The sequence below is a fragment of the Stenella coeruleoalba genome (genome assembly GCF_951394435.1).
Source record: "Stenella coeruleoalba genome assembly, chromosome: 5".
NCBI classification, from domain to species: Eukaryota; Metazoa; Chordata; class Mammalia; order Artiodactyla; family Delphinidae; genus Stenella; species Stenella coeruleoalba.
The window spans coordinates 64,920,944-64,937,404 of record NC_137150.1 but is presented as its reverse complement, the minus strand read 5'-3'; the positions used below and the strand labels follow the sequence as shown (position 1 = coordinate 64,937,404).

The 16,461-nt window shown below is 43.4% G+C and overlaps 1 protein-coding gene across 3 annotated transcripts in view; it reads left to right on the top strand.

Annotated features, from left to right (window-relative positions):
* Positions 1-12,686: 12,686 nt before the first annotated feature.
* Positions 12,687-16,461, top strand: part of MASP1 (MBL associated serine protease 1) — a 273,190-nt gene continuing 269,415 nt past the window's right edge. For all 3 annotated transcript variants that reach the window (XM_079921548.1, XM_079921545.1, XM_079921547.1), the window contains exon 1: positions 12,687-12,973. The gene's annotated coding sequence lies outside the window, so the exon portion shown is untranslated. The remainder of the gene's footprint in view (positions 12,974-16,461) is intronic.

Here is a 16,461-nt window from a genome sequence, read left to right as displayed (position 1 = left end):
CATACATGGACCTTATGGTGGTCCATGGATTCCTAATTAAGAACCTATGGAGAATATCTCTATCAGGTTCCTTCCTGCTTTATCACTGACTCAGTAAAATTTCCTAAGCTTCTCTGACAATTGAAGAAGCACATCTAGACGTTCCACAAACCAACTGCATTACAAAAAGACTTTTACTACTGAAGTCCGCGCACCTAGAGCCTGTGCTCTGCAACAAAAGAAGCCACTGCAATGAGAAGCCTGCGCACAAAGACTACAAAAAGACTCTTTGGCAGGGTCCTGAAATAGAGTAAGACTAGGAACTTTGATGGGAGAAATTAAAAGTCTCAAATTCTACGTTAACTAAGAATCCAGTTAGCAGTTATCTAAAATTAAGGAATTAAGTGCTCATTATGATTCTACAGAATGAGAAAATGCCAAATATGAGATGCTCACAGTTCTTAGAGTCTGAAACCTAGAGAAGAAGGTGTGTCTCTTGGCCTTCTGGCCAGGCTGACCAAGACCAGGGGGGACTCCATTTGCACAGGGATAAGGCTGCCAGGAGCCCCTTTGCAAATAAAGCGCTGGGTTCTGTTATTCCCCAAGGCGGCCTTTGTGGAGTTAGGGAGAGTGCGGTTATCTAGTTGGTTCATTTGTTTGTTTTCAAGGGCCTTTAGCAAACTCTGCTCTGAAGCTTCAAGGCTCTAGTCTGAGTGAGGACAATGCTCTTGGACACCCCTCATTCATTCTCCAGACATTTACTGAGACCCTCTACGTGCAGTGCTCTGTGGTAAACTGCTATGAGGGAGGAAAAATGATTCTTTGCTTGTTTTGATGTGGACTGATTTTCCTAGCTTATACTCTTTCTGGCTATGCTTCTGGCATGCTCTCTCTGGTTATACTTTCACTCCAATTATTTTATTTGCAACTTCCAGAAAATCGCAAGGGCTGTCTGACAGGGATTTTTGCTCCTATTTTATAGAAGAGCCTAAGCACAGAGAGGATGCAGCTTGCTCCGGGTCATAGTGGAAGGAAAGTTTATGTCCCCTGATTTTGAATTCAGTCACTTTCCACTGTATAGGATTGCCCATGAGTTGCTTGCTTTAATATGACAGAGAACTTATATATACACTGACTGTGATGCAAGGCAATAAAAGGAAACTGTGGGGTCAGAGATAAAGGGGATCCCTTTCAACTGGCCAGTGGGAGCAAGAGAGTCTTTGGGGAGTAGAGCTTGTTGGCTTTTTTCTTCTTGATGTCCCCCAGATAGATGGGGAAAAAAAGGGACTCAGCAATCTCTTTACTTCTTCCAACCTTGGGAAGATCTGTAGCCGATTCATATCCACACAGCATGTACACTGCTAGTTTTCTGATAAACTACTTTATTCATTCCTGGAACAAATATTTACTAGCACTCCTCTCAGCTGCCAGTCTCATGATGGAGTAGGAGGTTTTATGTTGACAGTATTGATTCCAACATATATACACATATATGTGCAACACATGTACATATACTTTCCTTTTCTTGCTGAGCCAAAAATTCCTGTTTAGGTACCCACTACTGAGTCTGTACTAGTTTCTTGGGGCTGCCATAACAAAGTACCACAAACTTATTTTCTCACAGTTCTGGAAGCCAGAAGTCTGAAATCAAGGTATTGACAGGGTTGGTTCCTACTGGAGTCCCAGAGGAAGAGTCAGTTTCTTAAATCTCTTCTAGCTTCTGGTGGTTGCTGGCAATCCTTGACATTGCTTGGTTTGGAGTTACATCACTCCAGTTTCTGTATCCGTCTTCACATTGCCTTTTCCTCTGTGTCTGTGTATCTCAAATCTTCTTCTCATTTCTCTAATAAGGATACCAACCACCAATTTGATTTATGCTTCACTCTAAATCCAGGATGATCTCATCCTGAGATCCTCAACTCAGTTGTATCTACAAAGACCCTATTTCCAAATGAGGTCACATTCACAGGTATAGTGGTAAGGACTCACATGTATCTTTTTGGGTGACATTATTCAACCCATTATAGTATCCAAATGGGACTTTGCTTCTCAGCCTTGTTTTGAGGAGATTTATGCTTTCCAATGAACGTTTATATTACTTGTAGCAGTGACACATTTTAAAGAATGTGACCTTCCATATAAATGAAGGGAAAATGTGTTAGTTGAATGAACAAGGAGGGTAGATGACAAATACACCACAAGTGCCGCACGTGCAGCAGCAATTGAAAGGATGGATTCATTCCTTGGCTATAAAGCACTCTGAATCCCTAGAAGAGTAGTGTGATTACAAGTGTCTAGGTATTACCTATTATGCAAAGACTCGGGGTTACTCTCATGTCAAGAACCTGGACTTATTTTACTTAAGAAATCTTAGATAAAATATTTTTTTGTTACACTGTACAAATCAGTGGGTATTTCAGACAGTGCATTCCTTCAAGCCTCAATTTTCTGAATAGAACAGGGGCACTTGAATATTATTGGGTAATAGAGATCTCATGCAAGTGGGTTGTATATAATAAGGAAGACAGATGACTAGAGTATGAACTTGTTTGGGCATTGTGAAAGAGCAGAGATTCAGACGATCCAGTTTCGATTGGTAGCATGTTAATGTGCAATTGCTATAGATGTTTTCCTTGACTCAGAATATAAAAGGAAAAATTAAGTTCAGCTAAACCATCTTCAGTGGTTCCCATTACATTTAGGTTTATGGATCATTATTTATTACTTGCTCAGGATGAAATAGGAACTGAAACCCAACAACAATTTAGATTGGGATTATGGTTTCAATGTTTTAAATGATACAGACATTTCTTGGTTAAAAACTGATTACTTATAATAAATCAAAACTGTGCTCTTCTTTTTAAATCTGTCCAGGAAGACAGGTTTAGTAAATAAGTTAGCCTCTCAGTTCTTTGTTTGTTTGTTTGCGGTACGCGGGGCTCTCACTGTTGTGGCCTCTCCCGTTGCGGAGCACAGGCTCCGGACGTGCCGGCTCAGCGGCCATGGCTCACGGGCCCAGCCGCCCCGCGGCATGTGGGATCTTCCCGGATCGGGGCACGAACCCGTGTCCTCTGCATCGGCAGGCGGATTCTCAACCACTGCGCCACCAGGGAAGCCCTAGCCTCTCAGTTTTTAACTTCTTAAATCACCTAAGTCAGAAAGTACACATGGCAAGTCTAATGCTTCCTGAAGTTTGTTTTTTAAGTGCAAACCACTTTTAGAAAACAGTTTATTTCCTTCACCTGAGGACAATAGGTTAAAGAGTAGGAAGCAGCCGTGCCAGTCCACCAAACATCTTCTGTCCTTTCTTTAAGGGATGTTGAATGTGCCTAATGGAGTCTGGCGTGTTTTCACTACCTATGACATATCAAAATGGCAAATCCTAACATTTGCTGTATCTAAGGGCACTTTCATACCTTATGCTTTACATTGTCAGCTTGAATTGATATCAAGCTGGGACAGGTCATGAATGTTCCCCCTGACTCCCTATCATAGTTCAAAACGCTCATATCAGCTCTTTAAATGTGTGGTGCAATGTGTGAGGCCATGGGTGTGATGGAGGATACACTGAGTTGCAGTCAAAAACCTGGGTTTTAGTCCCAACTTTACCATTTATCAGCTATGAAAGCCTTGGCAAACAGTAAAACTCAATAGATATTTACTGAACACCTACTATGTGCCAGGCCTTATGGAACAAGAGGATAGAGAGCAAAAATAGACATGGATCCCACAGAATGGCCAGATGTTGAGGCACATGCATAAATAACTCCAGTGTGAGGTACATAAAGACTTGAGCTGAAAGACAGGAGTAGATAAAAAGCCATAACAAGCAGAGGAGGGCGCAATTGCTTAAGTCTGGGTTGTGGGGGGAGCAATAAAGGAAGGTTTAATGGAGGAGGTTGATCCATGAGCTAAGACTTAAATGTAGGGTAGGATTTGGGCATGATGGATGGGGAAGGAGGTATAGGTGGTAAGGCACATGGCTCTGTGAAGCCTGATGAAGGGTCTAGTAACCTGGCACCTGCAGGTGTGTAAGTGGTAGTGCAGTGAGTAGGGAAAACTGAAGCTAGGAAGATATTGAGCTCAGTACAAAGAACGGTTTGAAAAGCTAAGGTCTCTGTTGAGGTTGGTCTAGTTTTAGAAAGACGAAGGAGGAGGAGGAAGGAAGAAGGGAAGAAAAGAAGGAAGAAAAGCTAGTAGTGTAGGGCAAGCATATATCCCCATTCAGCACCTCTGCATGGTCAGTGAAAAACAGAGGAAAATGCCCTTTGAGGGGACCATGACCTGTCACAGAATCAATCTAAATTAAAGACCTGGTGGGTCATAGAGGCCTGGCATTTCTGCCCAAGTCAGTTTGACAGGCTTCATGAGAGAAAACAGAATATATTTGCTTATGTGTAGATACATCCTAAGTCTGTGTAGGCTGGTCCCTACACTATGGCAAATGAAGAAGCACAAAAATTGTGTTAATAACATTGATCTGAGATTTGGTGGTTTACAACTCTTGGAAATCCATTGTTTAGTAAAGTAGGCATTGAGATGATCCGATTCTATAACTAAGTAACCAAACAGATAAAAGCGTCTCCTTTTGAGAGAGGTGGTGAGAGGGTGGTTAACTGCGCCGAAAGTTACCAAATTCTGACTGTGACAGGGCTTCAACTTTGGGACAATGTTGGTTACTTAAAAGAAATTCTTCACCTCAGTTCTTGATCAGAATACGAATCTGAGTTTTATAGTTAGCACTGTAAAGCCTCCTTGGGGAGTCACTGTCTCTTGCGTCATGATACTTCAGTTTTAAAATAAAGGATATGAACCTGATTTTTCAGACTTCTCTTTCTTTTCTTTGTATTGATTCAAGTATATGCCAACACCAAGTCAAACCATCATCTAGATTTTCATCCACATGTTATAAGATATTCAAATAGACTGAATTTTCCTTTGTTTAAATATAGAATTAATGCATGCACAGAATTTTAAAGTATTCCAACAGTGCAGAAGAACAAAAATAAAACATAAAATTCTCCTCTATTTTATTACCAGTCCCTCTCCCCAGAGACAGCCACTGTCAATACTCTCTTTAGTTTTACTGGTAATCATTGTTATAACTTTACATAACACACTTAGATCCCTATTTTTTGGTGTATTAACTCTAGACAGAGCTATTAGTTCCTAGATACGAGGTCTAAGGAGTTTACTCACTGACATTACTACCCATTTTTTCTTCCTTTTCCACTTCCTAATATTTGTTAGCTTGATTATTATTTTTGGAGATTCTCCTAATTGTCTTCATAAATTTAAGTAATACCACTAAACTCTATTTCATGATTCATCAAACTTTAGACAGCTAAAATCTTCACTATAAAGAAAATGACAATGGTATACCCATCCAACTCCAAATTTTTCTTTCCTCTATAATTATTGTTATTTGATAAAATTTATTACATCTACATTCTCTTCTATTTTTGTAAATACATCTTATGTGATTATATAATAGATGAATTATAAAAAAGAAAATGGGGTTTCCCTGGTGGCGCAGTGGTTGAGAGTCCGCCTGCCGATGCAGGGGACACAGGTTCGTGCCCCAGTCCGGGAAGATCCCACATGCCGCAGAGCGGTTGGGCCCGTGAGCCGTGGCCACTGAGCCTGCGCGTCCGGAGCCTGTGCTCCGCAGCGGGAGAGGCCACAACAGTGAGAGGCCTGTGCACCGCAAAAAAAAAAAAAAGAAAATGAATGACCAGAATTTACAATATTATGGTTATATAAATATTATTCAATATAGAACCAGGAAGTATGTATTAAGCCATATAGAAGAAAATATTCTATGCCATTAATATATTTCAGGTTAAAGGAGAATCTTCCAAATGTCCCATCTAATGGTTTCTATCTTACTTGATTTCTAGTCTCCCTTAATCCTCTGTCATTTTCCGCTGTCATTAATTCTTGGATCCCATTTCATCCTCTTTTTCAAATTTCTGTTCTATTTTGATGGAGAACTACATCTCAAGTAGTATTTTTTAATCAGATTATAAGGGCAGTGAACTTCTTGAGTTTTTGCACATCCAAAAGTGGCTTACATGTCTTTACTTTTAGATTTGATTGATGGTTTGACTGGGTATAGAGTTCTATGTTGAAATCCTTTTCCCTCTGAAGTTTGAAGAGTTTTCATTGTCTCCTAATATCGGAGAAGTGTTCATAGGAAGTCTGATAGTTTTATTCCTTTGTAAGTGACTGTCCCATTGTTCTGACATCCAGATTTTCCCTTTGCTACTGGAATTACCAATTTTTACCATGCTGTCCTTTTCATGGTGACATCCCTTTCCACTAGTCCTCTTGGCATTCAGCACCTCTGTGGGAGTCAAGTTGATGATAGTGAGAAGCAATATGGTGTCCTGGACTGAACAAACGATCTGGAGTCAGAAGACCTGAATTCAAGTTCTAAATTTTGCTACTCTTTCCATCTTTAAGTGTGTGAAACCTTGCAAGATACTATATCTTCACTTAGGCTCTTTTTTTTCTTTTCTACCAAGACGAACTGATAATAGTCTCAGTCCTGCTCTTTCCTGTCATGCCCCATTATTTTGCAGGATTATTGTCATTGTGAACTACTGGGGATAAAATTGTTTTGCAAATTGTACAGCTGTATATTAGGGTCAATATTGTTGCAATGGGTATGAACAGGATGAAGAGTATGGTGTTATAGAAATGCTGGGCTCTTATTTTTTTTCCTTTATCACATGTCACTTTGCCTGGAGGTGTGGATATTACCACGGGGTCATTACTCAGGCAACCTTGAAAGGCAATCTTGCTAGTTAGAAGACTTGGCCCCCTGATACCTACCAGGCAGTTGTATAGGTCATCCCTCTTTCTCATCAACTCTTAAGGAATGCATTGGATGTGCTCAGGAGGCCTGAGTGATAAATGACTTGTCCATTTATCCTTCTTAGAGTAACTCCTCCCTGTCTGGAAAATAGAAATGACACACACACTGACATACTGGGTAGCTCCAAAGTTCTTCCACTCATAAATAGAGCAAGAGGAAATCATTTAAATTACTTTTTGGGACATTAGCTTGAATACTTCTGGGAACGCTATTCTTTCTTATTCAACATATTTTTTAGAGTTAAAACAAAATTTAGTTTTCTGAAGGGATATTTCCAGGAAGTATCAAGGAATGATGTAAGCTGGAAGGGGAGAGAGTAAATTAGAGTCCAAAAATATCAGAAGAATCTTCCCATCATAACTAGAATTCCCATTTACAAATAAGGAAACTGAGATCCTCACCAAGGCAGGGACTTGCCCAAGGTCACATGAGCTGGGTGGAAATAGATTCCAGGACTCCTAACTCCATTCCACAGTTATTTTACTCAAAGAGGTCTCTTAACAGTCTTTAACTTTCTAATAGATTGCTTTGAAATAGAGAGCAGAAAGAGTCCTTGCAACATATATATTCTTGAGTCTGTATTTAATGAAAGCCAGTAGGTGGCAGTACCTCAGAGCATTTCCTGTGACAGACCCTGTGCAGGGCGTGTTTACAGGCATTGGTCCAGGAACCTTTCACTGTAGTCATGGGAAGCAGGGATTTTGGCTTCACCTCAAAGATTTGAGGAACTGAAGTTCAAAGAGGTAAACAAGTTTACACACTTATAACATGTGCTTTTGATAAAGGGCAGAGACCGAATTTGAACTTGAATCTAATTTTAGTCACAGGACTGGTTCTCTAAGCAGAGTTGAAAAGAGAATCTAGGAACCCCAGTTTCCTCAATACTCCAGATTGTTTCAAGTTTCTTAACACATGTGATAAGCAAAGGCACAGATACCACTTTAAAAACAGTCAGTTGTTGGCACAATTCAAAGGAGTTTTAATGGGCTCAAATTTACTGGATGGTGGATTTCAGATTTTTTGTCTGGCATATGGATCCCTTTCACATGGCCTTTTTGGAATATTCATGGAGCTCAGGAGATTTTTTTAAACTCTCAGAGGAAAACATAGGCAGAACACTCTATGACAAATCACAGCAAGATCCTTTTTGACCCACCTCCTAGAGAAATATAAATAAAAACAAAAATAAACAAATGGGACCTAATGAAACTTAAAAGCTTTTGCACAGCAAAGGAAACCATAAACAAGACCAAAAGACAACCCTCAGAATGGGAGAAAATATTTGCAAATGAAGCCACTGACAAAGGATTAATCTCCAAAATATATAAGCAGCTCATGAAGCTCAATTAAAAAAAAAAAAACCCAATCCAAAAATGGGCAGAAGACCTAAATAGACATTTCTCCAAAGAAGATATACAGACTGCCAACAAACACACGAAAGAATACTCAACATCATTAATCATTAGAGAAATGCAAATCAAAACTATAATGAGATATCATCTCACACCAGTCAGAATGGCCATCATCAAAAAATCTACAAACAATAAATGCTGGAGAGGGTGTGGAGAAAAGGGAACACTCTTGCACTGCTGGTGGGAATGTGAATTGGTACAGCCATTATGGAGAACAGTATGAAGGTTCCTGAAAAAACTACAAATAGAGCTACTATATGACCCAGCAATCCCACTACTGGGCATATACCCTGAGAAAACCATAATTCAGAAAGAGTCATGTACCAAAATGTTCACTGCAGCTCTATTTACAATAGCCCAGAGATGGAAACACCCTACGTGTCCATCATCGGATGAATGGATAAAGAAGATGTGGCACATATACACAATGGAATATTACTCAGCCATAAAATGAAACGAAATTGAGCTATTTGTAATGAGGTGGATAGACCTAGAGTCTGTCATACAGAGTGAAGTAAGTCAGAAAGAGAAAGACAAATACCATATGCTAACACATATATATGGAATTTAAGAGAAAAAAATGTCATGAAGAACCTAGGGGTAAGATAGGAATAAAGACACAGACCTACTAGAGAATGGACTTGAGGATATGGGGAGGGGGAAGGGTAAGCTGTGACAAAGCGAGAGAGAGGCATGGACATATATACACTACCAAATGTAAGGTAGATAGCTAGTGGGAAGCAGCCGCATAGCACAGGGAGATCAGCTCGGTGCTTTGCGACCGCCTGGAGGGGTGGGAGGGAGGGAGACGCAATAGGGAAGAGATATGGGAACATATGTATAACTGATTCACTTTGTTATAAAGCAGAAACACACCATTGTAAAGCAATTATACTCCAATAAAGATGTAAAAAAGATTTTTTTGAGAAAAAGATGAATTGCCTTGGTGAGAGCATTCCTGCACTTGTGCCTTCAGCCCTGGGTACCACTCATGATGAGGTACCACTCATGGTAATGGAGATAAGTGCCCAGGATGGAGAGGAGCCTGAGTCCAAGGTATGCAGCAAACCCTGGAAGGAAATGCACATGTTCAGCTCAGGGCCTCAGCCAAGAAAAAACTCATGGGGTACTTGATAGCTGTGTTCAAGTTCCTGAAGGACCATGACATGGAGATCAAATTAGACTTGTATCATGTGCCCTCAATGGGCTGCTCCACCAACATATGAAGATGATCAGGAGCCATATTTTTAGCTTTCAATCCAAATATTTTACTAACAGTTGAGCTTTCTGAAGATGACCAGGCTGCCTTTGGACATAGAGTGAGCTCTGTTCTGAAACAGAGTGATCCTTCCTCCCAGGGAATTGTGGAGAAGTTCTGACACGCGTTGGACTGGAGCCATCAGAAACATCAATCCAGCAGAGTGGCAATATTCCTTGGTTTAAGTCTTGTAACCCTCCGCAATATCACACACCTTTGTGCCACTCCCTTCTGGCCTGCAGAAAAATCAGCTGGTAGCCCTATGGGAGTTCCCTTCTAGGTTATTTGTTGTTTTTCCCTTGCTGCTTTTAATATTCTCTCTTGACGTGAGACTTGGGTGACAGTTTCCTTTCCCACATTAGGGAAGTTTTCAGCTTTACGTTTTCAAAAATGTTCTCAGCCCTTTCTTTCTTTCTCTTCTCCTTCTGGGACCCCCCTATAATGTGAACACTAGTGTGTTTGATGTTGTCCCAGAGGTCTTTTAAACTGTCATCACTTCTTTTCTTTTTTCTGTTCAGTGGCAGTGATTGCCACTACTCTGTCTGTCTTCTGGCTCACTGATCATTCCTCTGTATCATTTAGTCTACTGTTGATCCCTTCTACTGTATTTTTCATTTCAGTTATTTTATCCTTCATCTGTGTTTGTTTATTCTTTTTAAATTAATTAATTTTTGGCTGTGTTGGGTCTTTGTTGCTGCACGCGGGCTTTCTCTAGTTGCGGCGAGTGGGGGATACTCTTCATTGTGGTGCGCAGGCTTCTTATTGCAGCGGCTTCTCTTGATGCAGAACATGGGCTCTAGGCATGCAGGTTTCAGTAGTTGTGGCACACAGGCTCAGTAGTTGTGGCTCATGGGCTCTAGAGCACTGGCTCAGTAGTTGTGGTGCACAGGCTCAGTTGCTCTGTGGCATGTGGGATCTTCCCGGCCCGGGGCTCGAATCCGTGTCCCCTGCATTGGCAGGCAGATTCTTAACCACTGCACCACCAGGGAAGCCTTGTGTTTGGTTATTCTTTATATTTTCTAACTGTGTGTTAAAAACTTCTAACTTCTCGCTCTGTGCATCCATTCTTCTCCCAAGTTTTTTTTATCATCTTTATGACAATTACTCTGAACTCTTTCTCAGGTAGATTGCCTAACTCCATTTCACTTAGTTCATCTTCTGGGGTTTTAACTTGTTGCTTCATCTGGGATGTGTTCCTCTGCCACTTCATTTTGCCAAAGTTGCTGTTTGCATTTTTATGTATGTCGTAGGTTAGTTACGTTTCTCGATCTTGGAGAAGCGGCCTTCTGTAGGAGATATCCTATGTGTCCTAGCAGTGCACTCCCCTCTCGTCACCCAAGCTGTATGCTCTAGCGGTTCCCCCTAAGAGAGCTGCATGGCTCCTTCTATTGTGGTGGGCTAACTATGTGGGCAGTCTGGTAGGCTTGGTTGGCCCCTAGCTCGGTTTGTGGCCAGGCCCTGCCTTATGCAGATGCTCTCGGCTGCTGGATAGCAGGGCCTGCTTGAGACAGGAGGAAGGAGGCAGGGCACAACTTTTAAAAAAATGACATAGCCATTGAGGATATGACAAAAACTGGTTAGAACCTACTAGGTCCAATATAGCAGAACGTTCAACTTCCAGTAGACCTTGAGCCTCATTCTACGCTCATTGTAATAATTAGCATGCTAAATACACACCCGCAGGCGCCATGACCGTTCTGAGGCTGACCATAAAAGGGCAAAACGTGGCAGTGGCCCAATTCTTGGAAATCCCCTCCCATTCTCCAAGAGAGTTGGAATAATCCTCCCCCTTGTCAGCCTATGAAATTACCCAGCCCATAAAAACAAACCACCCCACGCCTCGAGTCTGCTTCCACCTTCTGAGATGGCCCTTACTCTGTCTATGGAGTGTGTATGTCCCAGGGCTGCTCTCGCCTTTTGAGACAGACCACATTCTGCCTGTGGAGTCTCTCTCGATAAACCTGCTTTCATTGTACTTTGGCTCACTCTTGAATTCTTTCCTGTGCAAAGCCAAGGACCCTCACTTGGCAGCTCATCCCAGGAACTTGCCCAAAACCTGGGACATGACCATCCTCTTGCACCCCATCTTCCTGCAATATCTTTACAAAGGAAAAGAAAGAAGGTGGTCTTCTCCCCCTCCCCAATTTTCCTTTGATTATAAACATGTAGCCCTTTTAGGGCCTCCCTGGTGGTGCAGTGGTTGAGAATCTGCCTGCCAATGTAGAGGACACAGGTTCGAGCCTTGGTCTGGGAGGATCCCACATGCCACGGAGCAACTAGGCCCGTGTGCCACAACTACTGAGCCTACGTGTCTGGAGCCTGTGCTCCGCAACAAGAGAGGCCGCAATAGTGAGAGGCCCGGGCACCGCAATGAAGCGTGGTCCCCTCTTGCCACAACTAGAGAAAGCCCTCGCACAGAAACGAAGACCCAACACAGCAAAAATAAATAAATTAATTAATAAACTCCTACCCCCAACATCTTCTTAAAAAAAAAAAAAGTCGCCCTTTTGGTTCTTGGGGCAGAGCCCTCTTGCCTGCCCAGAAGCGTCCTATATTAATAAATCTCCTTCTTATCTATTACTTGCCTCTTGCTGAATTCCTTCAGTGCCGAGACATAAAGAACCTGAACTTCATTAAATCCTTAGACAAGTTGTCCGGTTTCACGGTCATGAAATGGCTGACTGCAGAACCCCAGGGTGCCTGGGTTTAGTGCAGGCTCTCTGGTGGGTGGAGTCAGGGTCCGGAAGACTCTGGGGCTGTTGCCCCCTGCACTGGTGGGTGAAACCAGGTCCTGGGGTTAGTGCCAAACTACTGGCAGGCCGAACCAGGTCCTGGAGTCTGGCTGCAGGGTCCAGGGGTCCCAGAGCTGATGTCAGATGGGGATGGGGATGGGGAACGGTTCCTGACCCAGTTGGGTGTGGGGTCCAGGGTGTCATAAATCTTGTGTTGGCTTGCTAGTGGGCAGGGCCGGAGCCCAGCTGGTCCCAGGACTGCTATGGGATTGTGGTTTTCTTGGGTCTGGTGTCCGCCCCCTGGTGGGTGAGGCTGGTCTAGAGGTTAGTGAAGGCTTCCTGGAGGGCAGTGTCAGTGCCTGGCGCCTGGCGGACGGAACTGGGTCCTGGTCCTCTGGGGGGCAGGGCCATGTATAAGAGGTGTGTCTAGAGTTCTAGAGGCAGCTGTGGGCTCTTTAGTCTTCAGGCAACCTGTCTGCCAAGGGGTGGGGTCGTGTCCCAACCCAGTTAGTAGTTTGGGTTGGGCGCGCAGGCGCACAAGCACACAGGCTGTTGGGCGGGGCCAGGTCTTTGCCGTAAAGCGCTAGAGGGACGGTCTCACGCCGGCTTTCACCACAAAGTGAAAGGAGTTCCCAAATCTGGCTGCCGCCAGCGTCTACGCTTCCACGGTGAGGACTCCCCCGACCTCCGGGACACTCTCCAAGACAAGCAAGTAGGTCTGGCCCAGGCTGCTATCAAAGTACTGCATTTTCCGTTGGTCCCGGTGTGTGTGAGGTCTTACGTGCTCCTTTTAAGCGTGAGGTCTTACTTCCCCCAGTCCTGTGAGACTCCCGAAGCCCCGCTGGCCTTCAAAGCCAAATGCTCTGGGGTTCTTTATGTCTTTAGAAGATCTTTTCTGGTAGGTTCCGGTCTTTATCACCGAGGGTTGTTCCACAGATAGTTACGGTTTTGGTGTGTTCCTGAGACGAGGTGAGTTCCGGGGTCTCCCTGCTCCGCCATCTTGGCTGCTCCCTCACAGCCTATCGTAGCTACACGCACGCGCGCGTGCACACATATACACACACGCACGTGCTTTTTTCATCTTCCCAATACCAATAATAATTTAAATTTATTGAGCACTTACTATATGCTAATATGTATGTTCATATCTTTCTGTACATTTTGTGCATTTTATCTTCTGCAGGGTCCTATTGAAAAGGTCCTATAATTAAGCATTTCATAGATAATATATAATAATTATAGGCTAAGTAACATGCTTAGTATGCCATAGCCAGTTAATGAGGGAGCCAGAATTTCAATCCAGGTGTGCCTGACACTGAGATCTTAAATACTCTGCTCTTCAGCCTCTTCTTCATGAAGATGAATACGTTCGAAGAGCCAAAAATAACCGGGTTTGCACCCAAAATAACTCAGTATCAGTTGGAGGGGTGCTGAAGATAAACTAAAATAATATTATGATTTCTCTGTCATGGATAACTGACAGCTGTGCTCCATTTTGCCCAAGGAAGTAAAATTCTCTGATTAATGAGAGAGAAGCAGTGATTCACAGCCCCACAGGAGAAAAGCTTCCCAGCATCACTGGTTCTCTGTCACTGTTAGATGGAGAAGCTTCTTGATGTCAACCCAAGAACGTCCTTGACATTGCTGCACAGGAGTGAAGGTTGGGGGAGGGAGTGGGGAAAAGAGGGCAAAGTCGGCTTTCCGCCTGGAAGAACTTGCTTGACTTGAGCCTTTGGAAGTTTAAATAATTAAATGTGTGTGTATGAGTGCATGGGAGTGTTTGTTCACGCAGAAGATTTTCTGACCGTGACTTCTGAGCATCAGAGCTGCTTTAGCACCTCCTGGAGGAGGAGCCAGATGACTGCACTTCAAATCGAATTACACTTTTAAAGAGAGAACCAGAAAACAGAGAAACTCTCCTGCAGCTCCTTCACACAGTAAGAAAACCAACACATAGAATTCCCTGGATGAGGGAAGTTCGAGAGGCCTTTCTATCAGTTTGAAGTTTACAGCTGCCTGAAGATGAGTTTTCAAACTTTGGATTTCTCAAACAATTGTCAGTCTGCATTCCAAGAGAAGCTTCTCATTTTCTCTACTTCTCTACTGAGACCACTTTCCTGTAAAGGATTCTTGAGGCTTGTAGCGATTTTTGTTTCTACCGAGACTCAGGAGCTCTGTGTAAGTAGCCTTTACTAAGAAATGCAGGGGCTTCCCTGGTGGCACAGTGGTTGAGAGTCCGCCTGCCGATGCAGGGGACACGGGTTCGTGCCCCGGACCGGGAGGATCCCACATGCCGCGGAGCAGCTGGGCCCGTGGGCCGTGGCCGCTGGGCCTGCGCGTCTGGAGCCTGTGCTCCGCAACGGGAGGGGTCACAACAGTGAGAGGCCCGCGTACCGCAAAAAAAAAAAAAAAAAAAAAAAGAAATGCAGACATTTCCAACAATTTCCAAAACAGAGTCCTAGAGGACATTCATAGTTTCAAATGTTGCCTTAAAAAATAATCTGGACTTCTCTTCAAAATAACGAATTGCGCACAGACGTGCCTTGTCCTGAGGACCCCGAGCATGGAAGAGGAGCCCACAGACAATGAGATGTCGACATGTGTTGGGAGGTCTGAAAGCAGGTTAAAGACAGTTACAAATTAAGGACCTTGGAATGGGATACTGTAAGGAGTGAGCCAACATGACCTCTAAGAGGTTCAGCCCTGGGTGAGAAAGTGAGGGGCAGGTTTGCTGGGGGTGAAAGCAAGATTAGTTGGAATTTAAAAAGAGAATAATTGCAGCTCCAGTTCCTTCCTTACTCCAGACCACTAGGAAATCCTCGTGCCCCTCAACACTGGAGCTCTGAGATTTGTCCCTTCAGAAAACAGAATCAGTTAATTCTAAACTGGGGACAGCGCAGGGCTGGTGTGACAGGTGTGGCCCAAAAAAGGGATAAGACGAAACTCTGAAAACTGAACCCAGGGATTCCCACCTACCTTTCCAAAACCCACTCCCAGAGCCTCAGGCTGAGGTCTCAACCTCAGGGAGAATGTTTTCTTCTGTGAGGAAATGGAAGGAATTCAGAGAAAAGACCTATATGGATATTGATGTCAGGGATCTTTCAAGTTCAGTGTGTCTTCCCCAGCACATCCCAAAAGTTTACTTGGGATTAACCATGAGTCATGCTGGTTGCATCTCCTCACCATTCTGTGTGTCTGGTCACGGTGTCTCTTAAAGGGTGGCGTTCACCTTAATAATCTCTCTGAACTTCAGCGGAGGAAGGTATGGGGCTGTACCCTAGGTGTTCTTGAAGGTCGTGCAGCCCCTGGGGCCACATTAACCTTAGTGAGGGCCACCTCATGCCGCTGTGGTGGGAGATAGATTAGTTTGTGAGAATTAACATGGTCAGGGTGCCTGCCACTGCACAGAAGTTGCACATTATGAAAGTCTTGTATTAAAGAAGAACGAAGCCTGCTGTTACCTCCCAAGAGAGGTCATTCAGATGGAAATTGAGGATGAGCTTTGCCAGCAGGGTTTAGCAGAAAAACAGTTCTCACAGACTGGCAGGGGGGACCTCAGTGAGCCTGGCTGTGACTCTCCTTCAGCCAGAATTAATATCATTTATATGGCCAAGGATTTCTTTTTCTTTTTTCAGAGACTATCAAGGGGTAAGCTTTTCTCACCCTCAATTCTAGCCCAAAACACCACCCTAAAGACCTCTCAGGATGCTCTTGAAAATTTGTTTCTCCAGGATACCAAGGCCCAAGGCATTGAAACATTGATTAATCCATTCTCTTCAATGTTGTGTCAGAATAGGAAACAATGCTCAACCTAAGAGCCAGCCATCATTACCCGACTCCTTCTAGAAAAAAAAGGTGTTTGGATCCAGCAAGTTGAAGTAACTAGCTCAAGAGAAGTGGCGGAGAGACCAAGCTAGAAGCTAGACTTCCTGATTGCCAGGACAGCACCCTTTTGAGAGAACAGCTAAGTGAAGGAGGCTTGTGCATTGGCTGAAGAGTAAGAGAGGAACCAAGAAGGAAACCACAGATAAAATTTTCCTCCTTTATAACTTAACGGTGAGCTCACCTTGATCACGGAAATATTGTCATCTCCATGGAATAACTTTATATACATTTTATTTTGGGGGGAATGGAAGCCCCTTTATTGTCTTTGTGCAGGAATATGGCCAGTTGGAAATTGTCATTTTGTGCTTGAATCTT